Genomic DNA, 24,964 nt, shown 5'->3' on the forward strand with positions numbered 1-24,964 from the left:
TTTTTAAAAATGTTTTCATTTTTGATGAGACGCTGAATAAAAGAAGTTTAATCGCCGGCAAACGAAAACTCGCCATTTCCTGTAACCGCGGACTCGTCCCGTATACTCAAAAGTATACAAAGAAAGTACCCAGGGAGTAAACTAATTTCCCAAACGATTTTTTAAATTATTATTTTACCACTAAAGCCCATGAGACTTGTAGTTTTTAAAAATGTTTTCATTTTTGATGAAACGCTGAATAAAAGAAGTTTAATTGCCGGCAAACGAAAACCCCCGACTTCCCGTAAATCCCGGACTCGGCCCGTATAGTCAAAAGTATACAAAGAAAGTACCCAGGGAGTAAACTCATTTCCCGAACGATTTTTTAAATTATATTTTCACCACTAAAACGCATGAGACTTGTAGTTTTCAAAAATGTTTTCATTTTTGATGAGACGCTGAATGAAAGAAGTTTAATCGCCGGCAAACGAAAACCTGCGATTTCCCGTAAATCCCGGACTCGGCCCGTATAGTCAAAAGTATACAAAGAAAGTACCCAGGGTGGAAACTCATTTCCCGAAAGATTTTTTAAATTATTATTTCACCACTAAAGCCCATGAGACTTGTAGTTTTTAAAAATGTTTTCATTTTTGATGAGACGCTGAATAAAAGAAGTTTAATCGCCGGCAAACGAAAACCCGCCATTTCCTGTAAACCCCGGACTCGTCCCGTATACTCAAAAGTATACAAAGAAAGTACCCAGGGAGTAAACGAATTTCCCAAACGATTTTTTAAATTATTATTTTACCACTAAAGCCCATGAGACTTGTAGTTTTTAAAAATGTTTTCATTTTTGATGAGACGCTGAATAAAAGAAGTTTAATCGCCGGCAAACGAAAACCTGCGATTTCCCGTAAATCCCGGACTCGGCCCGTAAAGTCAAAAGTATACAAAGAAAGTACCCAGGGTGGAAACTCATTTCCCGAAAGATTTTTTAAATTATTATTTCACCACTAAAGCCCATGAGACTTGTAGTTTTTAAAAATGTTTTCATTTTTGATGAGACGCTGAATAAAAGAAGTTTAATCGCCGGCAAACGAAAACCCGCCATTTCCTGTAAACCCCGGACTCGTCCCGTATACTCAAAAGTATACAAAGAAAGTACCCAGGGAGTAAACTCATTTCCCGAACGATTTTTTAAATTATTTTTTCACCACTAAAACGCATGAGACTTGTAGTTTTCAAAAATGTTTTCATTTTTGATGAGACGCTGAATAAAAGAAGTTTAATCGCGGGCAAACGAAAACCTGCGATTTCCCGTAAATCGCGGACTCGGCCCGTATAGTCAAAAGTATACAAACAAAGTACCCAGGGTGTAAACTCATTTCCAGAACGATTTTTAAATTATTATTTCACCACTAAAGCCCATTAGACTTGTAGTTTTTAAAAATGTTTTCATTTTTGATGAGACGCTGAATAAAAGAAGTTTAATCGCCGGCAAACGAAAACCCGCCATTTCCTGTAAACCCCGGACTCGTCCCGTATACTCAAAAGTATACAAAGAAAGTACCCAGGGAGTAAACTAATTTCCCAAACGATTTTTTAAATTATTATTTTACCACTAAAGCCCATGAGACTTGTAGTTTTTAAAAATGTTTTCATTTTTGATGAGACGCTGAATAAAAGAAGTTTAATCGCCGGCAAACGAAAAGCTGCGATTTCCCGTAAATCCCGGACTCAGCCCGTATAGTCAAAGGTATACAAAGAAAGTACCAAGGGAGTAAACTAATTTCCCAAACGATTTTTTAAATTATTATTTTACCACTAAAACGCATGAGACTTGTAGTTTTTAAAAATGTTTTCATTTTTGATGAGACGCTTAATGAAAGAGGTTTAATCGCAGGCAAACGAAAACCTGCGATTTCCCGTAAATCCCGGACTCAGCCCGTATAGTCAAAAGTATACAAAGAAAGTACCCAGGGTGTAAACTCATTTCCCGAACGATTTTTTAAATTACTATTTCACCACTAAAGCCCATGAGACTTGTAGTTTTTAAAAATGTTTTCATTTTTGATGAGACGCTAAATGAAAGAAGTTTAATCGCCGGCAAACGAAAACCTGCAATTTCCCGTAAATCCCAGACTCGGCCCGTATAGTCAAAAGTATACAAAGAAAGTACCCAGGGTGGAAACTCATTTCCCGAAAGATTTTTTAAATTATTATTTCACCACTAAAGCCCATGAGACATGTAGTTTTTAAAAATGTTTTCATTTTTGATGAGACGCTGAATAAAAGAAGTTTAATCGCCGGCAAACGAAAACTCACCATTTCCCGTAAAAACCCCGGACTCGGCCCGTATAATCAAAAGTATACAAAGAAAGTACCCAGGGAGTAAACTCATTTCCCGAACGATTTTTTAAATTATTTTTTCACCACTAAAACGCATGAGACTTGTAGTTTTCAAAAATGTTTTCATTTTTGATGAGACGCTGAATAAAAGAAGTTTAATCGCCGGCAAACGAAAACCTGCGATTTCCCGTAAATCCCGGACTCGGCCCGTATAGTCAAAAGTATACAAACAAAGTACCCAGGGTGTAAACTCATTTCCAGAACGATTTTTTAAATTATTATTTCACCACTAAAGCCCATGAGACTTGTAGTTTTTAAAAATGTTTTCATTTTTGATGAGACGCTGAATAAAAGAAGTTTAATCGCCGGCAAACGAAAACTCGCCATTTCCTGTAACCGCGGACTCGTCCCGTATACTCAAAAGTATACAAAGAAAGTACCCAGGGAGTAAACTAATTTCCCAAACGATTTTTTAAATTATTATTTTACCACTAAAGCCCATGAGACTTGTAGTTTTTAAAAATGTTTTCATTTTTGATGAGACGCTGAATAAAAGAAGTTTAATCGCCGGCAAACGAAAACCTGCGATTTCCCGTAAATCCCGGACTCGGCCCGTATAGTCAAAAGTATACAAAGAAAGTACCCGGGGTGTAAACTCATTTCCCATACGATTTTTTAAATTATTATTTCACCACTAAAGCCCATGACACTTGTAGTTTTTAAAAATGTTTTCATTTTTGATGAAACGCTGAATAAAAAAAGTTTAATCGCCGGCAAACGAAAACCCCCGACTTCCCGTAAATCCCGGACTCGGCCCGTATAGTCAAAAGTATACAAAGAAAGTACCCAGGGAGTAAACTCATTTCCCGAACGATTTTTTAAATTATATTTTCACCACTAAAACGCATGAGACTTGTAGTTTTTAAAAATGTTTTCATTTTTGATGAGACGCTTAATGAAAGAGGTTTAATCGCAGGCAAACGAAAACCTGCGATTTCCCGTAAATCCCGGACTCAGCCCGTATAGTCAAAAGTATACAAAGAAAGTACCCAGGGTGTAAACTCATTTCCCGAACGATTTTTTAAATTACTATTTCACCACTAAAGCCCATGAGACTTGTAGTTTTTAAAAATGTTTTCATTTTTGATGAGACGCTAAATGAAAGAAGTTTAATCGCCGGCAAACGAAAACCTGCAATTTCCCGTAAATCCCAGACTCGGCCCGTATAGTCAAAAGTATACAAAGAAAGTACCCAGGGTGGAAACTCATTTCCCGAAAGATTTTTTAAATTATTATTTCACCACTAAAGCCCATGAGACTTGTAGTTTTTAAAAATGTTTTCATTTTTGATGAGACGCTGAATAAAAGAAGTTTAATCGCCGGCAAACGAAAACTCACCATTTCCCGTAAAAACCCCGGACTCGGCCCGTATAATCAAAAGTATACAAAGAAAGTACCCAGGGAGTAAACTCATTTCCCGAACGATTTTTTAAATTATTTTTTCACCACTAAAACGCATGAGACTTGTAGTTTTCAAAAATGTTTTCATTTTTGATGAGACGCTGAATAAAAGAAGTTTAATCGCCGGCAAACGAAAACCTGCGATTTCCCGTAAATCCCGGACTCGGCCCGTATAGTCAAAAGTATACAAACAAAGTACCCAGGGTGTAAACTCATTTCCAGAACGATTTTTTAAATTATTATTTCACCACTAAAGCCCATGAGACTTGTAGTTTTTAAAAATGTTTTCATTTTTGATGAGACGCTGAATAAAAGAAGTTTAATCGCCGGCAAACGAAAACTCGCCATTTCCTGTAACCGCGGACTCGTCCCGTATACTCAAAAGTATACAAAGAAAGTACCCAGGGAGTAAACTAATTTCCCAAACGATTTTTTAAATTATTATTTTACCACTAAAGCCCATGAGACTTGTAGTTTTTAAAAATGTTTTCATTTTTGATGAGACGCTGAATAAAAGAAGTTTAATCGCCGGCAAACGAAAACCTGCGATTTCCCGTAAATCCCGGACTCGGCCCGTATAGTCAAAAGTATACAAAGAAAGTACCCGGGGTGTAAACTCATTTCCCATACGATTTTTTAAATTATTATTTCACCACTAAAGCCCATGACACTTGTAGTTTTTAAAAATGTTTTCATTTTTGATGAAACGCTGAATAAAAAAAGTTTAATCGCCGGCAAACGAAAACCCCCGACTTCCCGTAAATCCCGGACTCGGCCCGTATAGTCAAAAGTATACAAAGAAAGTACCCAGGGAGTAAACTCATTTCCCGAACGATTTTTTAAATTATATTTTCACCACTAAAACGCATGAGACTTGTAGTTTTCAAAAATGTTTTCATTTTTGATGAGATGCTGAATGAAAGAAGTTTAATCGCCGGCAAACGAAAACCTGCGATTTCCCGTAAATCCCGGACTCGGCCCGTATAGTCAAAAGTATACAAAGAAAGTACCCAGGGTGGAAACTCATTTCCCGAAAGATTTTTTAAATTATTATTTCACCACTAAAGCCCATGAGACTTGTAGTTTTTAAAAATGTTTTCATTTTTAATGAGACGCTGAATAAAAGAAGTTTAATCGCCGGCAAACGAAAACTCGCCATTTCCCGTAAACCCCGGACTCGGCCCGTATAATCAAAAGTATACAAAGAAAGTACCCAGGGAGTAAACTCATTTCCCGAACGATTTTTTAAATTATTTTTTCACCACTAAAACGCATGAGACTTGTAGTTTTCAAAAATGTTTTCATTTTTGATGAGACGCTGAATAAAAGAAGTTTAATCGCGGGCAAACGAAAACCTGCGATTTCCCGTAAATCCCGGACTCGGCCCATATAGTCAAAAGTATACAAACAAAGTACCCAGGGTGTAAACTCATTTCCAGAACGATTTTTTAAATTATTATTTCACCACTAAATCCCATGAGACTTGTAGTTTTTAAAAATGTTTTCATTTTTGATGAGACGCTTAATGAAAGAGGTTTAATCGCAGGCAAACGAAAACCCGCCATTTCCCGTAAACCCCGGACTCGGCCCGTATAATCGAAAGCATACAAAGAAAGTACCCAGGGAGTAAACTCATTTCCCCAACGATTTTTTAAATTATTTTTTCACCACTAAAACGCATGAGACTTGTAGTTTTCAAAAATGTTTTCATTTTTGATGAGACGCTGAATGAAAGAAGTTTAATCGCCGGCGAACGAAAACCTGCGATTTCCCGTAAATCCCGGACTCGGCCCGTATAGTCAAAAGTATACAAAGAAAGTACCCAGGGTGTAAACTCATTTCCCGAACGATTTTTTAAATTACTATTTCACCACTAAAGCCCATGAGACTTGTAGTTTTTAAAAATGTTTTCATTTTTGATGAAACGCTGAATAAAAGAAGTTTAATCGCCGGCAAACGAAAACCCCCGACTTCCCGTAAATCCCGGACTCGGCCCGTATAGTCAAAAGTATACAAAGAAAGTACCCAGGGAGTAAACTCATTTCCCGAACGATTTTTTAAATTATATTTTCACCACTAAAACGCATGAGACTTGTAGTTTTCAAAAATGTTTTCATTTTTGATGAGACGCTGAATGAAAGAAGTTTAATCGCCAGCAAACGAAAACCTGCGATTTCCCGTAAATCCCGGACTCGGCCCGTATAGTCAAAAGTATACAAAGAAAGTACCCAGGGTGGAAACTCATTTCCCAAAAGATTTTTTAAATTATTATTTCACCACTAAAGCCCATGAGACTTGTAGTTTTTAAAAATGTTTTCATTTTTAATGAGACGCTGAATAAAAGAAGTTTAATCGCCGGCAAACGAAAACTCGCCATTTCCCGTAAACCCCGGACTCGGCCCGTATAATCAAAAGTATACAAAGAAAGTACCCAGGGAGTAAACTCATTTCCCGAACGATTTTTTAAATTATTTTTTCACCACTAAAACGCATGAGACTTGTAGTTTTCAAAAATGTTTTCATTTTTGATGAGACGCTGAATAAAAGAAGTTTAATCGCGGGAAAACGAAAACCTGCGATTTCCTGTAAATCCCGGACTCGGCCCGTATAGTCAAAAGTATACAAACAAAGTACCCAGGGTGTAAACTCATTTCCAGAACGATTTTTTAAATTATTATTTCACCACTAAAGCCCATGAGACTTGTAGTTTTTAAAAATGTTTTCATTTTTGATGAGACGCTGAATAAAAGAAGTTTAATCGCCGGCAAACGAAAACCCGCCATTTCCTGTAAACCCCGGACTCGTCCCGTATACTCAAAAGTATACAAAGAAAGTACCCAGGGAGTAAACGAATTTCCCAAACGATTTTTTAAATTATTATTTTACCACTAAAGCCCATGAGACTTGTAGTTTTTAAAAATGTTTTCATTTTTGATGAGACGCTGAATAAAAGAAGTTTAATCGCCGGCAAACGAAAACCTGCGATTTCCCGTAAATCCCGGACTCAGCCCGTATAGTCAAAAGTATACAAAGAAAGTACCCAGGGAGTAAACTAATTTCCCAAACGATTTTTTAAATTATTATTTTACCACTAAAACGCATGAGACTTGTAGTTTTCAAAAATGTTTTCATTTTTGATGAGACGCTGAATAAAAGAAGTTTAATCGCCGGCAAACGAAAACCCGCCATTTCCTGTAAACCCCGGACTCGTCCCGTATACTCAAAAGTATACAAAGAAAGTACCCAGGGAGTAAACGAATTTCCCAAACGATTTTTTAAATTATTATTTTACCACTAAAGCCCATGAGACTTGTAGTTTTTAAAAATGTTTTCATTTTTGATGAGACGCTGAATAAAAGAAGTTTAATCGCCGGCAAACGAAAACCTGCGATTTCCCGTAAATCCCGGACTCAGCCCGTATAGTCAAAAGTATACAAAGAAAGTACCCAGGGAGTAAACTAATTTCCCAAACGATTTTTTAAATTATTATTTTACCACTAAAACGCATGAGACTTGTAGTTTTCAAAAATGTTTTCATTTTTGATGAGACGCTGAATAAAAGAAGTTTAATCGCCGGCAAACGAAAACTCGCCATTTCCCGTAAACCCCGGACTCGGCCCGTATAATCAAAAGTATACAAAGAAAGTACCCAGGGAGTAAACTCATTTCCCGAACGATTTTTTAAATTATTTTTTCACCACTAAAACGCATGGGACTTGTAGTTTTCAAAAATGTTTTCATTTTTGATGAGACGCTGAATAAAAGAAGTTTAATCGCGGGCAAACGAAAACCTGCGATTTCCCGTAAATCCCGGACTCGGCCCGTATAGTCAAAAGTATACAAACAAAGTACCCAGGGTGTAAACTCATTTCCAGAACGATTTTTAAATTATTATTTCACCACTAAAGCCCATTAGACTTGTAGTTTTTAAAAATGTTTTCATTTTTGATGAGACGCTGAATAAAAGAAGTTTAATCGCCGGCAAACGAAAACCCGCCATTTCCTGTAAACCCCGGACTCGTCCCGTATACTCAAAAGTATACAAAGAAAGTACCCAGGGAGTAAACTAATTTCCCAAACGATTTTTTAAATTATTATTTTACCACTAAAGCCCATGAGACTTGTAGTTTTTAAAAATGTTTTCATTTTTGATGAGACGCTGAATAAAAGAAGTTTAATCGCCGGCAAACGAAAAGCTGCGATTTCCCGTAAATCCCGGACTCAGCCCGTATAGTCAAAGGTATACAGAGAAAGTACCAAGGGAGTAAACTAATTTCCCAAACGATTTTTTAAATTATTATTTTACCACTAAAACGCATGAGACTTGTAGTTTTTAAAAATGTTTTCATTTTTGATGAGACGCTTAATGAAAGAGGTTTAATCGCAGGCAAACGAAAACCTGCGATTTCCCGTAAATCCCGGACTCAGCCCGTATAGTCAAAAGTATACAAAGAAAGTACCCAGGGTGTAAACTCATTTCCCGAACGATTTTTCAAATTACTATTTCACCACTAAAGCCCATGAGACTTGTAGTTTTTAAAAATGTTTTCATTTTTGATGAGACGCTAAATGAAAGAAGTTTAATCGCCGGCAAACGAAAACCTGCAATTTCCCGTAAATCCCAGACTCGGCCCGTATAGTCAAAAGTATACAAAGAAAGTACCCAGGGTGGAAACTCATTTCCCGAAAGATTTTTTAAATTATTATTTCACCACTAAAGCCCATGAGACTTGTAGTTTTTAAAAATGTTTTCATTTTTGATGAGACGCTGAATAAAAGAAGTTTAATCGCCGGCAAACGAAAACTCACCATTTCCCGTAAAAACCCCGGACTCGGCCCGTATAATCAAAAGTATACAAAGAAAGTACCCAGGGAGTAAACTCATTTCCCGAACGATTTTTTAAATTATTTTTTCACCACTAAAACGCATGAGACTTGTAGTTTTCAAAAATGTTTTCATTTTTGATGAGACGCTGAATAAAAGAAGTTTAATCGCCGGCAAACGAAAACCTGCGATTTCCCGTAAATCCCGGACTCGGCCCGTATAGTCAAAAGTATACAAACAAAGTACCCAGGGTGTAAACTCATTTCCAGAACGATTTTTTAAATTATTATTTCACCACTAAAGCCCATGAGACTTGTAGTTTTTAAAAATGTTTTCATTTTTGATGAGACGCTGAATAAAAGAAGTTTAATCGCCGGCAAACGAAAACTCGCCATTTCCTGTAAACCGCGGACTCGTCCCGTATACTCAAAAGTATACAAAGAAAGTACCCAGGGAGTAAACTAATTTCCCAAACGATTTTTTAAATTATTATTTTACCACTAAAGCCCATGAGACTTGTAGTTTTTAAAAATGTTTTCATTTTTGATGAGACGCTGAATAAAAGAAGTTTAATCGCCGGCAAACGAAAACCTGCGATTTCCCGTAAATCCCGGACTCAGCCCGTATAGTCAAAAGTATACAAAGAAAGTACCCAGGGAGTAAACTAATTTCCCAAACGATTTTTTAAATTATTATTTTACCACTAAAACGCATGAGACTTGTAGTTTTTAAAAATGTTTTCATTTTTGATGAGACGCTTAAGGAAAGAGGTTTAATCGCAAGCAAACGAAAACCCGGCATTTCCCGTAAACCCCGGACTCGGCCTGTATAATCGAAAGCATACAAAGAAAGTACCCAGGGAGTAAACTCATTTCCCCAACGATTTTTTAAATTATTTTTTCACCACTAAAACGCATGAGACTTGTAATTTTCAAAAATGTTTTCATTTTTGATAAGACGCTGAATAAAAGAAGTTTAATCGCCGGCAAACGAAAACCTGCGATTTCCCGTAAATCCCGGACTCGGCCCGTATAGTCAAAAGTATACAAAGAAAGTGCCCAGGGTGTAAACTCATTTCCCGAACGATTTTTTAAATTATTTTTTCACCACTAAAACCCATGAGACTTGTAGTTTTTAAAAATGTTTTCATTTTTGATGAGACGCTGAATAAAAGAAGTTTAATCACCGGCAAACGAAAACCTGCGATTTCCCGTAAATCCCGGACTTGGCCCGTATAGTCAAAAGTATACAAAGAAAGTACCCAGGGTGTAAGCTCATTTCCCGAAAGATTTTTTAAATTATTTTTTCACCACTAAAACGCATGAGACTTGTAGTTTTCAGAAATGTTTTCATTTTTGATGAGACGCTTAATGAAAGTGGTTTAATCGCCGGCAAACGAAAACCCGCGATTTCCCGTAAATCCCGGGCTTGGCCAGTATAGTCGAATGTATACAATTAAAGTACCATGTGAGTAAAATCATTTCCAAAACGATTTTTCAAATTATCTTTTCACCACTAAAACGCTTGAGACTTGTATTTTTCAAAAATGTTTTCTTTTTTGATGAGACGCGGAATAAAAGAAGTTTAATCGCTGGCAAACGAAAACCGGCCATTACCCGTAAACCCCGGACTCGGCCCGCATAGTCAAAAGTATACAAAGAAAGTACCCAGGGAGTAAACTCATTTCCCGAACGATTTTTTAAATTATTTTTTCACCACTAAAACGCATGAGACTTGTAGTTTTCAAAAATGTTTTCATTTTTGATGAGACGCTGAATAAAAGAAGTTTAATCGCCGGCAAACGAAAACCTGCGATTTCCCGAAAATCCCGGACTCGACCCGTATAGTCAAAAGTATACAAAGAAAGTTCCCAGGGTGTAAACTCATTTCCAGAACGATTTTGTAAATTATTTTTTCACCACTAAAACGCATAAGACTTGTAGTTTTCAAAAATGTTTTCATTTCTGATGAGACGCTAAATAGAAGAAGTTTAAACGCCGGCAAACGAAAACCCGCGATTTCCCGTAAATCCCGGGCTTGGCCCGTATAGTCAAAAGTATACAAAGATAGTACCCAGGGAGTAAACTCATTTCCCGAACGATTTTTTAAATTATTTTTTCACCACTAAAACGCATGAGACTTGTAGTTTTTAAAAATGTTTTCATTTTTGATGAGACGCTTAATGAAAGAGGTTTAATCGCAGGCAAACGAAAACCCGCCATTTCCCGTAAACCCCGGACTCGGCCCGTATAATCGAAAGCATACAAAGAAAGTACCCAGGGAGTAAACTCATTTCCCCAACGATTTTTTAAATTATTTTTTCACCACTAAAACGCATGAGACTTGTAGTTTTCAAAAATGTTTTCATTTTTGATGAGACGCTGAATGAAAGAAGTTTAATCGCCGGCGAACGAAAACCTGCGATTTCCCGTAAATCCCGGACTCGGCCCGTATAGTCAAAAGTATACAAAGAAAGTACCCAAGGTGTAAACTCATTTCCCGAACGATTTTTTAAATTACTATTTCACCACTAAAGCCCATGAGACTTGTAGTTTTTAAAAATGTTTTCATTTTTGATGAAACGCTGAATAAAAGAAGTTTAATCGCCGGCAAACAAAAACCCCCGACTTCCCGTAAATCCCGGACTCGGCCCGTATAGTCAAAAGTATACAAAGAAAGTACCCAGGGAGTAAACTCATTTCCCGAACGATTTTTTAAATTATATTTTCACCACTAAAACGCATGAGACTTGTAGTTTTCAAAAATGTTTTCATTTTTTATGAGACGCTGAATGAAAGAAGTTTAATCGCCGGCAAACGAAAACCTGCGATTTCCCGTAAATCCCGGACTCGGCCCGTATAGTCAAAAGTATACAAAGAAAGTAGCCAGGGTGGAAACTCATTTCCCGAAAGATTTTTTAAATTATTATTTCACCACTAAAGCCCATGAGACTTGTAGTTTTTAAAAATGTTTTCATTTTTAATGAGACGCTGAATAAAAGAAGTTTAATCGCCGGCAAACGAAAACTCGCCATTTCCCGTAAACCCCGGACTCGGCCCGTATAATCAAAAGTATACAAAGAAAGTACCCAGGGAGTAAACTCATTTCCCGAACGATTTTTTAAATTATTTTTTCACCACTAAAACGCATGAGACTTGTAGTTTTCAAAAATGTTTTCATTTTTGATGAGACGCTGAATAAAAGAAGTTTAATCGCGGGCAAACGAAAACCTGCGATTTCCCGTAAATCCCGGACTCGGCCCGTATAGTCAAAAGTATACAAACAAAGTACCCAGGGTGTAAACTCAATTCCAGAACGATTTTTTAAATTATTATTTCACCACTAAAGCCCATGAGACTTGTAGTTTTTAAAAATGTTTTCATTTTTGATGAGACGCTGAATAAAAGAAGTTTAATCGCCGGCAAACGAAAACCCGCCATTTCCTGTAAACCCCGGACTCGTCCCGTATACTCAAAAGTATACAAAGAAAGTACCCAGGGAGTAAACGAATTTCCCAAACGATTTTTTAAATTATTATTTTACCACTAAAGCCCATGAGACTTGTAGTTTTTAAAAATGTTTTCATTTTTGATGAGACGCTGAATAAAAGAAGTTTAATCGCCGGCAAACGAAAACCTGCGATTTCCCGTAAATCCCGGACTCAGCCCGTATAGTCAAAAGTATACAAAGAAAGTACCCAGGGAGTAAACTAATTTCCCAAACGATTTTTTAAATTATTATTTTACCACTAAAACGCATGAGACTTGTAGTTTTCAAAAATGTTTTCATTTTTGATGAGACGCTGAATAAAAGAAGTTTAATCGCCGGCAAACGAAAACTCGCCATTTCCCGTAAACCCCGGACTCGGCCCGTATAATCAAAAGTATACAAAGAAAGTACCCAGGGAGTAAACTCATTTCCCGAACGATTTTTTAAATTATTTTTTCACCACTAAAACGCATGAGACTTGTAGTTTTCAAAAATGTTTTCATTTTTGATGAGACGCTGAATAAAAGAAGTTTAATCGCGGGCAAACGAAAACCTGCGATTTCCCGTAAATCCCGGACTCGGCCCGTATAGTCAAAAGTATACAAACAAAGTACCCAGGGTGTAAACTCATTTCCAGAACGATTTTTAAATTATTATTTCACCACTAAAGCCCATGAGACTTGTAGTTTTTAAAAATGTTTTCATTTTTGATGAGACGCTGAATAAAAGAAGTTTAATCGCCGGCAAACGAAAACCCGCCATTTCCTGTAAACCCCGGACTCGTCCCGTATACTCAAAAGTATAAAAAGAAAGTACCCAGGGAGTAAACTAATTTCCCAAACGATTTTTTAAATTATTATTTTACCACTAAAGCCCATGAGACTTGTAGTTTTTAAAAATGTTTTCATTTTTGATGAGACGCTGAATAAAAGAAGTTTAATCGCCGGCAAACGAAAACCTGCGATTTCCCGTAAATCCCGGACTCAGCCCGTATAGTCAAAAGTATACAAAGAAAGTACCCAGGGAGTAAACTAATTTCCCAAACGATTTTTTAAATTATTATTTTACCACTAAAACGCATGAGACTTGTAGTTTTTAAAAATGTTTTCATTTTTGATGAGACGCTTAATGAAAGAGGTTTAATCGCAGGCAAACAAAAACCTGCGATTTCCCGTAAATCCCGGACTCAGCCCGTATAGTCAAAAGTATACAAAGAAAGTACCCAGGGAGTAAACTAATTTCCCAAACGATTTTTTAAATTATTATTTTACCACTAAAACGCATGAGACTTGTAGTTTTCAAAAATGTTTTCATTTTTGATGAGACGCTGAATAAAAGAAGTTTAATCGCCGGCAAACGAAAACTCGCCATTTCCCGTAAACCCCGGACTCGGCCCGTATAATCAAAAGTATACAAAGAAAGTACCCAGGGAGTAAACTCATTTCCCGAACGATTTTTTAAATTATTTTTTCACCACTAAAACCCATGAGACTTGTAGTTTTTAAAAATGTTTTCATTTTTGATGAGACGCTGAATAAAAGAAGTTTAATCACCGGCAAACGAAAACCTGCGATTTCCCGTAAATCCCGGACTTGGCCCGTATAGTCAAAAGTATACAAAGAAAGTACCCAGGGTGTAAGCTCATTTCCCGAAAGATTTTTTAAATTATTTTTTCACCACTAAAACGCATGAGACTTGTAGTTTTCAGAAATGTTTTCATTTTTGATGAGACGCTTAATGAAAGTGGTTTAATCGCCGGCAAACGAAAACCCGCGATTTCCCGTAAATCCCGGGCTTGGCCAGTATAGTCGAATGTATACAATTAAAGTACCATGTGAGTAAAATCATTTCCAAAACGATTTTTCAAATTATCTTTTCACCACTAAAACGCTTGAGACTTGTATTTTTCAAAAATGTTTTCTTTTTTGATGAGACGCGGAATAAAAGAAGTTTAATCGCTGGCAAACGAAAACCGGCCATTACCCGTAAACCCCGGACTCGGCCCGCATAGTCAAAAGTATACAAAGAAAGTACCCAGGGAGTAAACTCATTTCCCGAACGATTTTTTAAATTATTTTTTCACCACTAAAACGCATGAGACTTGTAGTTTTCAAAAATGTTTTCATTTTTGATGAGACGCTGAATAAAAAAAGTTTAATCGCCGGCAAACGAAAACCTGCGATTTCCCGAAAATCCCGGACTCGACCCGTATAGTCAAAAGTATACAAAGAAAGTTCCCAGGGTGTAAACTCATTTCCAGAACGATTTTGTAAATTATTTTTTCACCACTAAAACGCATAAGACTTGTAGTTTTCAAAAATGTTTTCATTTCTGATGAGACGCTAAATAGAAGAAGTTTAAACGCCGGCAAACGAAAACCCGCGATTTCCCGTAAATCCCGGGCTTGGCCCGTATAGTCAAAAGTATACAAAGATAGTACCCAGGGAGTAAACTCATTTCCCGAACGATTTTTTAAATTATTTTTTCACCACTAAAACGCATGAGACTTGTAGTTTTTAAAAATGTTTTCATTTTTGATGAGACGCTTAATGAAAGAGGTTTAATCGCAGGCAAACGAAAACCCGCCATTTCCCGTAAACCCCGGACTCGGCCCGTATAATCGAAAGCATACAAAGAAAGTACCCAGGGAGTAAACTCATTTCCCCAACGATTTTTTAAATTATTTTTTCACCACTAAAACGCATGAGACTTGTAGTTTTCAAAAATGTTTTCATTTTTGATGAGACGCTGAATGAAAGAAGTTTAATCGCCGGCGAACGAAAACCTGCGATTTCCCGTAAATCCCGGACTCGGCCCGTATAGTCAAAAGTATACAAAGAAAGTACCCAAGGTGTAAACTCATTTCCCGAACGATTTTTTAAATTACTATTTCACCACTAAAGCCCATGAGACTTGTAGTTTTTAAAAATGTTTTCATTTTTGATGAAACGCTGAATAAAAGAAGTTTAATCGCCGGCAAACAAAAACCCCCGACTTCCCGTAAATCCCGGACTCGGCCCGTATAGTCAAAAGTATACAAAGAAAGTACCCAGGGAGTAAACTCATTTCCCGAACGATTTTTTAAATTATATTTTCACCACTAAAACGCATGAGACTTGTAGTTTTCAAAAATGTTTTCATTTTTTATGAGACGCTGAATGAAAGAAGTTTAATCGCCGGCAAACGAAAACCTGCGATTTCCCGTAAATCCCGGACTCGGCCCGTATAGTCAAAAGTATACAAAGAAAGTAGCCAGGGTGGAAACTCATTTCCCGAAAGATTTTTTAAATTATTATTTCACCACTAAAGCCCATGAGACTTGTAGTTTTTAAAAATGTTTTCATTTTTAATGAGACGCTGAATAAAAGAAGTTTAATCGCCGGCAAACGAAAACTCGCCATTTCCCGTAAACCCCGGACTCGGCCCGTATAATCAAAAGTATACAAAGAAAGTACCCAGGGAGTAAACTCATTTCCCGAACGATTTTTTAAATTATTTTTTCACCACTAAAACGCATGAGACTTGTAGTTTTCAAAAATGTTTTCATTTTTGATGAGACGCTGAATAAAAGAAGTTTAATCGCGGGCAAACGAAAACCTGCGATTTCCCGTAAATCCCGGACTCGGCCCGTATAGTCAAAAGTATACAAACAAAGTACCCAGGGTGTAAACTCAATTCCAGAACGATTTTTTAAATTATTATTTCACCACTAAAGCCCATGAGACTTGTAGTTTTTAAAAATGTTTTCATTTTTGATGAGACGCTGAATAAAAGAAGTTTAATCGCCGGCAAACGAAAACCCGCCATTTCCTGTAAACCCCGGACTCGTCCCGTATACTCAAAAGTATACAAAGAAAGTACCCAGGGAGTAAACGAATTTCCCAAACGATTTTTTAAATTATTATTTTACCACTAAAGCCCATGAGACTTGTAGTTTTTAAAAATGTTTTCATTTTTGATGAGACGCTGAATAAAAGAAGTTTAATCGCCGGCAAACGAAAACCTGCGATTTCCCGTAAATCCCGGACTCAGCCCGTATAGTCAAAAGTATACAAAGAAAGTACCCAGGGAGTAAACTAATTTCCCAAACGATTTTTTAAATTATTATTTTACCACTAAAACGCATGAGACTTGTAGTTTTCAAAAATGTTTTCATTTTTGATGAGACGCTGAATAAAAGAAGTTTAATCGCCGGCAAACGAAAACTCGCCATTTCCCGTAAACCCCGGACTCGGCCCGTATAATCAAAAGTATACAAAGAAAGTACCCAGGGAGTAAACTCATTTCCCGAACGATTTTTTAAATTATTTTTTCACCACTAAAACGCATGAGACTTGTAGTTTTCAAAAATGTTTTCATTTTTGATGAGACGCTGAATAAAAGAAGTTTAATCGCGGGCAAACGAAAACCTGCGATTTCCCGTAAATCCCGGACTCGGCCCGTATAGTCAAAAGTATACAAACAAAGTACCCAGGGTGTAAACTCATTTCCAGAACGATTTTTAAATTATTATTTCACCACTAAAGCCCATGAGACTTGTAGTTTTTAAAAATGTTTTCATTTTTGATGAGACGCTGAATAAAAGAAGTTTAATCGCCGGCAAACGAAAACCCGCCATTTCCTGTAAACCCCGGACTCGTCCCGTATACTCAAAAGTATAAAAAGAAAGTACCCAGGGAGTAAACTAATTTCCCAAACGATTTTTTAAATTATTATTTTACCACTAAAGCCCATGAGACTTGTAGTTTTTAAAAATGTTTTCATTTTTGATGAGACGCTGAATAAAAGAAGTTTAATCGCCGGCAAACGAAAACCTGCGATTTCCCGTAAATCCCGGACTCAGCCCGTATAGTCAAAAGTATACAAAGAAAGTACCCAGGGAGTAAACTAATTTCCCAAACGATTTTTTAAATTATTATTTTACCACTAAAACGCATGAGACTTGTAGTTTTTAAAAATGTTTTCATTTTTGATGAGACGCTTAATGAAAGAGGTTTAATCGCAGGCAAACAAAAACCTGCGATTTCCCGTAAATCCCGGACTCAGCCCGTATAGTCAAAAGTATACAAAGAAAGTACCCAGGGAGTAAACTAATTTCCCAAACGATTTTTTAAATTATTATTTTACCACTAAAACGCATGAGACTTGTAGTTTTCAAAAATGTTTTCATTTTTGATGAGACGCTGAATAAAAGAAGTTTAATCGCCGGCAAACGAAAACTCGCCATTTCCCGTAAACCCCGGACTCGGCCCGTATAATCAAAAGTATACAAAGAAAGTACCCAGGGAGTAAACTCATTTCCCGAACGATTTTTTAAATTATTTTTTCACCACTAAAACGCATGAGACTTGTAGTTTTCAAAAATGTTTTCATTTTTGATGAGACGCTGAATAAAAGAAGTTTAATCGCGGGCAAACGAAAACCTGCGATTTCCCGTAAATCCCGGACTCGGCCCGTATAGTCAAAAGTATACAAACAAAGTACCCAGGGTGTAAACTCATTTCCAGAACGATTTTTTAAATTATTATTTCACCACTAAAGCCCATGAGACTTGTAGTTTTTAAAAATGTTTTCATTTTTGATGAGACGCTGAATAAAAGAAGTTTAATCGCCGGCAAACGAAAACCCGCCATTTCCTGTAAACCCCGGACTCGTCCCGTATACTCAAAAGTATACAAAGAAAGTACCCAGGGAGTAAACTAATTTCCCAAACGATTTTTTAAATTATTATTTTACCACTAAAGCCCATGAGACTTGTAGTTTTTAAAAATAATTTCATTTTTGATGAGACGCTGAATAAAAGAAGTTTAATCGCCGGCAAACGAAAACCTGCGATTTCCCGTAAATCCCGGACTCAGCCCGTATAGTCAAAAGTATACAAAGAAAGTACCCAGGGAGTAAACTAATTTCCCAAACGATTTTTTAAATTATTATTTTACCACTAAAACGCATGAGACTTGTAGTTTTTAAAAATGTTTTCATTTTTGATGAGACGCTTAATGAAAGAGGTTTAATCGCAGGCAAACGAAAACCCGCCATTTCCCGTAAAACCCGGACTCGGCCCGTATAATCGAAAGCATACAAAGAAAGTACCCAGGGAGTTAACTCATTTCCCCAACGATTTTTTAAATTATTTTTTCACCACTAAAACGCATGAGACTTGTAGTTTTCAAAAATGTTTTCATTTTTGATGAGACGCTGAATAAAAGAAGTTTAATCGCCGGCAAACAAAAACCCCGGCCTTCACGCAAATCCCGGACTCGGCCCGTATAGTCAAAAGTATACAAAGAAAGTACCCAGGGAGTAAACTCATTTCCCGAACGATTTTTTAAATTATATTTTCACCACTAAAACGCATGAGACTTGTAGTTTTCAAAAATGTTTTCATTTTTGATGAAACGCTGAATGAAAGAAGTTTAATTGCCGGCAAACGAAAACCTGCGATTTCCCGTAAATCCCGGACTCGACCCGTATAGTCAAAAGTATACAAAGAAAGTACCCAGGGTGGAAACTCATTTCCCGAAAGATTTTTTAAATTATTATTTCACCACTAAAGCCCATGAGACTTGTAGTTTTTAAAAATGTTTTCATTTTTGATGAGATGCTGAATAAAAGAAGTTTAATCGCCGGCAAACGAAAACTCGCCATTTCCCGTAAACCCCGGACTCGGCCCGTATAATCAAAAGTATACAAAGAAAGTACCCAGGGAGTAAACTCATTTCCCGAACGATTTTTTAAATTATTTTTTCACCACTAAAACGCATGAGACTTGTAGTTTTCAAAAATGTTTTCATTTTTGATGAGACGCTGAATAAAAGAAGTTTAATCGCCGGCAAACGAAAACCTGCGATTTCCCGTAAATCCCGGACTCGGCAAGGATAGTCAAAAGTATACAAACAAAGTACCCAGGGTGTAAACTCATTTCCAGAACGATTTTTTAAATTATTATTTCACCACTAAAGCCCATGAGACTTGTAGTTTTTAAAAATGTTTTCATTTTTGATGAGACGCTGAATAAAAGAAGTTTAATCGCCGGCAAACGAAAACCCGCCATTTCCCGTAAATCCCGGACTCGGCCCGTATACTCAAAAGTATACAAAGAAAGTACCCAGTGAGTAAACTCATTTCCCGAACGATTTTTTAAATTATTTTTTCTCCACTAAAACGCATGAGACTTGTAGTTTTCAAAAATGTTTTCATTTTTGATGAGACGCTGAATGAAAGAAGTTTAATCGCCGGCAAACGAAAACCTGCGATTTCCCGTAAATCCCGGACTCGGCCCGTATAGTCAAAAGTATACAAAGAAAGTACCCAGGGTGTAAACTCATTTCCCGAACGATTTTTTAAATTATTATTTCACCACTAAAGCCCATGAGACTTGTAGTTTTCAAAAATGTTTTCATTTTTGAAGATACACTGAATAAAAGAAGTTTAATCGCCGGCAAACGAAACCCCGCCATTTCCCGTAAATCCCGGGCTTGGCCCGTATAGTCAAAAGTATACAAAGAAAGTACCCATGGAGTAAACTCATTTCCCGAACGATTTTTTATATTATTTTTTCACCATTAAAACGCATGAGACTTGTAATTTTCAAAAGTGTTTTCATTTTTGATGAGACGCTGAATAAAAGAAGTTTAATCGCCGGTAAACGAAAACCTGCGATTTCCCGTAAATCCCGGACTCGGCCAGTATAGTCAAAAGTATACAAACAAAGTACCCAGGGTGTAAACTCATTTCCAGAACGATTTTTTAAATTATTATTTCACCACTAAAGCCCATGAGACTTGTAGTTTTTAAAAGTGTTTTCATTTTTGATGAGACGCTGAATAAAAGAAGTTTAATCGCCGGCAAACGAAAACCCGCCATTTCCCGTAAATCCCGGACTCGGCCCGTATACTCAAAAGTATACAAAGAAAGTACCAGTGAGTAAACTCATTTCCCGAACGATTTTTTAAATCATTTTTTCTCCACTAAAATGCATGAGACTTGTAGTTTTCAAAAATGTTTTCATTTTTGATGAGACGCTGAATGAAAGAAGTTTAATCGCCGGCAAACGAAAACCTGCGATTTCCCGTAAATCCCGGACTCGGCCCGTATAGTCAAAAGTATACAAAGAAAGTACCCAGGGTGTAAACTCATTTCCCGAACGATTTTTTAAATTATTATTTCACCACTAAAGCCCATGAGACTTGTAGTTTTCAAAAATGTTTTCATTTTTGAAGATACACTGAATAAAAGAAGTTTAATCGCCGGCAAACGAAACCCCGCCATTTCCCGTAAATCCCGGGCTTGGCCCGTATAGTCAAAAGTATACAAAGAAAGTACCCATGGAGTAAACTCATTTCCCGAACGATTTTTTATATTATTTTTTCACCATTAAAACGCATGAGACTTGTAATTTTCAAAAGTGTTTTCATTTTTGATGAGACGCTGAATAAAAGAAGTTTAATCGCCGGTAAACGAAAACCCGCCATTTCCCGTAAACCCCGGACTCGGCCCGTATAGTCAAAAGTATACAAAGAAAGTACCCAGGGAGTAAACTCATTTCCCGAACGATTTTTTAAATTATTTTTTCACCACTAAAACGCATGAGACTTGTAGTTTTCAAAAATGTTTTCATTTTTGATGAGACGCTGAATAAAAGAAGTTTAATCGCCGGCAAACGAAAACCTGCGATTTCCCGTAAATCCCGGACTCGGCCCGTATAGTCAAAAGTATACAAAGATAGTACCCAGGGTGTAAACTCATTTCCCGAACGATTTTTTAAATTATTTTTTCACCACTAAAACGCATGAGACTTTTAGTTTTCAGAAATGCTTTCATTTTTGATGAGACGCTTAATGAAAGTGGTTTAATCGCCGGCAAACGAAAACCCGCGATTTCCCGTAAATCCCGGACTCGGCCCGTATAGTCAAAAGTATACAAACAAAGTACCCAGGGTGTGAACTCATTTCCAGAACGATTTTTTAAATTATTATTTCACCACTAAAGCCCATGAGACTTGTAGTTTTTAAAAATGTTTTCATTTTTGATGAGACTCTGAATAAAAGAAGTTTAATCGCCGGCAAACGAAAACCCGCCATTTCCCGTAAACCCCGGACTCGGCCCGTATACTCAAAAGTATACAAAGAAAGTACCCAGTGATTAAACTCATTTCCCGAACGATTTTTTAAATTATTTTTTCTCCACTAAAACGCATGAGACTTGTAGTTTTCAAAAATGTTTTCATTTTTGATGAGACGCTGAATGAAAGAAGTTTAATCGCCGGCAAACGAGAACCTGCAATTTCCCGTAAATCCCGGACTCGGCCCGTATTGTCAAAAGTATACAAAAAACGTACCCAGGGTGTAAACTCATTTCCCGAACGATTTTTTAAATTAATATTTCACCACTAAAGCACATGAGACTTGTAGTTTTCAAAAATGTTTTCATTTTTGAAGATACACTGAATAAAAGAAGTTTAATCGCCGGCAAACGAAAACCCGCCATTTCCCGTAAATGCCGGGCTTGGCCCGTTTAGTCAAAAGTATACAAAGAAAGTACCCATGGAATAAACTCATTTCCCGAACGGTTTTTTATATTATTTTTTCACCACTAAAACGCAGGAGACTTGTAGTTTTCAAAAATGTTTTCATTTTTGATGAGACGCTGAATAAAAGAAGTTTAATCGCCGGTAAACGAAAAACCGCCAATTGCCGTAAACCCCGGACTCGGCCCGTATAGTCAAAAGTATACAAAGATAGTACCCAGGGTGTAAACTCATTTCCCAAACGATTTTTTAAATTATTTTTTCACCACTAAAACGCATGAGACTTGTAGTTTTCAGAAATGCTTTCATTTTTGATGAGACGCTTAATGAAAGTGGTTTAATCGCCGGCAAACGAATACCCGCGATTACCCGTAAATCCCGGGCTTGGCACGTATAGTCGAATGTATACAAAGAAAGTACCCTGTGAGTAAACTCATTTCCAAAACGATTTTTTAAATTATCTTTTCACCACTAAAACGCATGAGACTTGTAGTTTTCAAAAATGTTTTCATTTTTGATGCGACACTGAATAAAAGAAGTTTAATCGCCGGCAAACGAAAACCCGCCATTTCCCGTAAATCCCGGGCTTGGCCCGTATAGTCAAAAGTATACAAAGAAAGTACCCAGGGAGAAAACTCATTTCCCGAACGATTTTTTATATTATTTTTTCACCACTAAAACGCATGAGACTTGTAGTTTTCAAAAATGTTTTCATTTTTGATGGGACGCTGAATAAAAGAAGTTTAATAGCCGGCAAACGAAAACCCGCGATTTCTCGTAAATCCCGGACTCGGCCCGTATAGTCAAAAGTATACAAACAAAGTACCCAGGGTGTAAACTCATTTCCCGAACGATTTTTTAAATTATTATTTCACCACTAAAGCCCATGAGACTTGTAGTTTTCAAAAATGTTTTCATTTTTGAAGATACACTGAATAAAAGAAGTTTAATCGCCGGCAAACGAAAACCCGCCATTTCCCGTAAATCCCGGGCTTGGCCCGTATAGTCAAAAGTAGACAAAGAAAGTACCCATGGAGTAAACTCATTTCCCGAACGATTTTTTATATTATTTTTTCACCACTAAAACGCATGAGACTTGTAGTTTTCAAAAATGTTTTCATTTTTGATGAGACGCTGAATAAAAGAAGTTTTATCGCCGGCAAACGAAAACCCGCCATTTCCCGTAAACCCCGGACTCGGCCCGTATAATCAAAAGTATAAAAAGAAAGTACCCAGGGAGTAAACTCATTTCCCGAACGATTTTTTAAATTATTTTTTCACCACTAAAACGCATGAGACTTGTAGTTTGTAAAAAAGGTTTCATTTTTGATGAGACGCTGAATAAAAGAAGTTTAATCGCCGGCAAACGAAAACCTGCGATTTCCCGTAAATCCCGGACTCGGCCCGTATAGTTAAAAGTATACAAAGATAGTACCCAGGGTGTAAACTCATTTCCCGAACGATTTTTTAAATTATTTTTTCACCACTAAAGCCCATGAGACTTGTAGTTTTCAAAAATGTTTTCATTTTTGATGAGACGCTGAATAAAAGAAGTTTAATCGCGGGCAAACGAAAACCTGCGATTTCCCGTAAATCCCGGACTCGGCCCGTATAGTCAAAAGTATACAAAGATAGTACCCAGGGTGTAAACTCATTTCTCAAACGATTTTTTAAATTATTTTTTCACCACTAAAACGCATGAGACTTGTAGTTTTCAGAAATGCTTTCATTTTTGATGAGACGCTTAATGAAAGTGGTTTAATCGCCGGCAAACGAAAACCCGCGATTTCCCGTAAATCCCGGGCTTGGCACGTATAGTCGAATGTATACAAAGAAAGTACCCTGTGAGTAAACTCATTTCCAAAACGATTTTTTAAATTATCTTTTCACCACTAAAACGCATGAGACTTGTAGTTTTCAAAAATGTTTTCATTTTTGATGCGACACTGAATAAAAGAAGTTTAATCGCCGGCAAACGAAAACCCGCCATTTCCCGTAAATCCCAGGCTTGGCCCGTATAGTCAAAAGTATACAAAGAAAGTACCCAGGGAGAAAACTCATTTCCCGAACGATTTTTTATATTATTTTTTCACCACTAAAACGCATGAGATTTGTAGTTTTCAAAAATGTTTTCATTTTTGATGGGACGCTGAATAAAAGAGGTTTAATAGCCGGCAAACGAAAACCCGCGATTTCCCGTAAATCCCGGACTCGGCCCGTATAGTCAAAAGTATACAAACAAAGTACCCAGGGTGTAAACTCATTTCCCGAACGATTTTTTAAATTATTATTTCACCACTAAAGCCCATGAGACTTGTAGTTTTCAAAAATGTTTTCATTTTTGAAGATACACTGAATAAAAGAAGTTTAATCGCCGGCAAACGAAAACCCGCCATTTCCCGTAAATCCCGGGCTTGGCCCGTATAGTCAAAAGTATACAAAGAAAGTACCCATGGAGTAAACTCATTTCCCGAACGATTTTTTATATTATTTTTTCACCACTAAAACGCATGAGACTTGTAGTTTTTAAAAATGTTTTCATTTTTGATGAGACGCTGAATAAAAGAAGTTTAATCGCCGGCAAACGAAAACCTGCGATTTCCCGTAAATCCCGGACTCGGCCCGTATAGTCAAAAGTATACAAAGATAGCACCCAGGGTGTAAACTCATTTCCCGAACGATTTTTTAAATTATTATTTCACCACTAAAGCCCATGAGACTTGTAGTTTTCAAAAATGTTTTCATTTTTGAAGATACACTGAATAAAAGAAGTTTAATCGCCGGCAAACGAAACCCCGCCATTTCCCGTAAATCCCGGGCTTGGCCCGTATAGTCAAAAGTATACAAAGAAAGTACCCATGGAGTAAACTCATTTCCCGAACGATTTTTTATATTATTTTTTCACCATTAAAACGCATGAGACTTGTAATTTTCAAAAGTGTTTTCATTTTTGATGAGACGCTGAATAAAAGAAGTTTAATCGCCGGTAAACGAAAACCCGCCATTTCCCGTAAACCCCGGACTCGGCCCGTATAGTCAAAAGTATACAAAGAAAGTACCCAGGGAGTAAACTCATTTCCCGAACGATTTTTTAAATTATTTTTTCACCACTAAAACGCATGAGACTTGTAGTTTTCAAAAATGTTTTCATTTTTGATGAGACGCTGAATAAAAGAAGTTTAATCGCCGGCAAACGAAAACCTGCGATTTCCCGTAAATCCCGGACTCGGCCCGTATAGTCAAAAGTATACAAAGATAGTACCCAGGGTGTAAACTCATTTCCCGAACGATTTTTTAAATTATTTTTTCACCACTAAAACGCATGAGACTTT

The sequence above is a fragment of the Hydractinia symbiolongicarpus genome, chromosome 1, assembly GCF_029227915.1.
Source record: "Hydractinia symbiolongicarpus strain clone_291-10 chromosome 1, HSymV2.1, whole genome shotgun sequence".
Taxonomy (NCBI): domain Eukaryota; kingdom Metazoa; phylum Cnidaria; class Hydrozoa; order Anthoathecata; family Hydractiniidae; genus Hydractinia; species Hydractinia symbiolongicarpus.